The following is a 412-nucleotide window of genomic DNA, read 5'->3' as shown; positions in this document are numbered from 1 at the left end:
CAAAGCTACACTGGGAAAGCGGAAGAGAAATTTATAATCATGGATATGGAGAACTAGGGGAGCAGACACACTTGCTTTGGTTTACAGATCCAGTGAAGTGAAAAATCAGAACTAGAAACGTATGCACCTTCCTAGCAGCAAAGCCGCCTCTGCGTTCTTTTCAGCCTCCAGTGTAGGGCGGCGCTGGGAGAAACTTTGCGCCTTCTGGAAAGTTTAGAAAATGAACCACGAAAGAGAGGCCACATTTCGGGGGTTTGTGGGCCCCGCGATGTTTTCCAGAGCTTTTCGAGTGGCAAGAGGAGAGCGACAACGTGAAAATGCCCCGTGCCGTGCCGGGGCGTCCACCGGAGTTCTGCCAGCTGTCCCGCGCTGGGGTGAGCTCAGGAGGGGCGGGGGTGGGACCCGAGCTGGC

Source organism: Mandrillus leucophaeus, unplaced genomic scaffold (assembly GCF_000951045.1).
Source record: "Mandrillus leucophaeus isolate KB7577 unplaced genomic scaffold, Mleu.le_1.0 Scaffold76, whole genome shotgun sequence".
NCBI lineage: Eukaryota > Metazoa > Chordata > Mammalia > Primates > Cercopithecidae > Mandrillus > Mandrillus leucophaeus.
The sequence above is the reverse complement of the archived record's forward strand: the minus strand, read 5'-3'. Positions refer to the sequence as shown.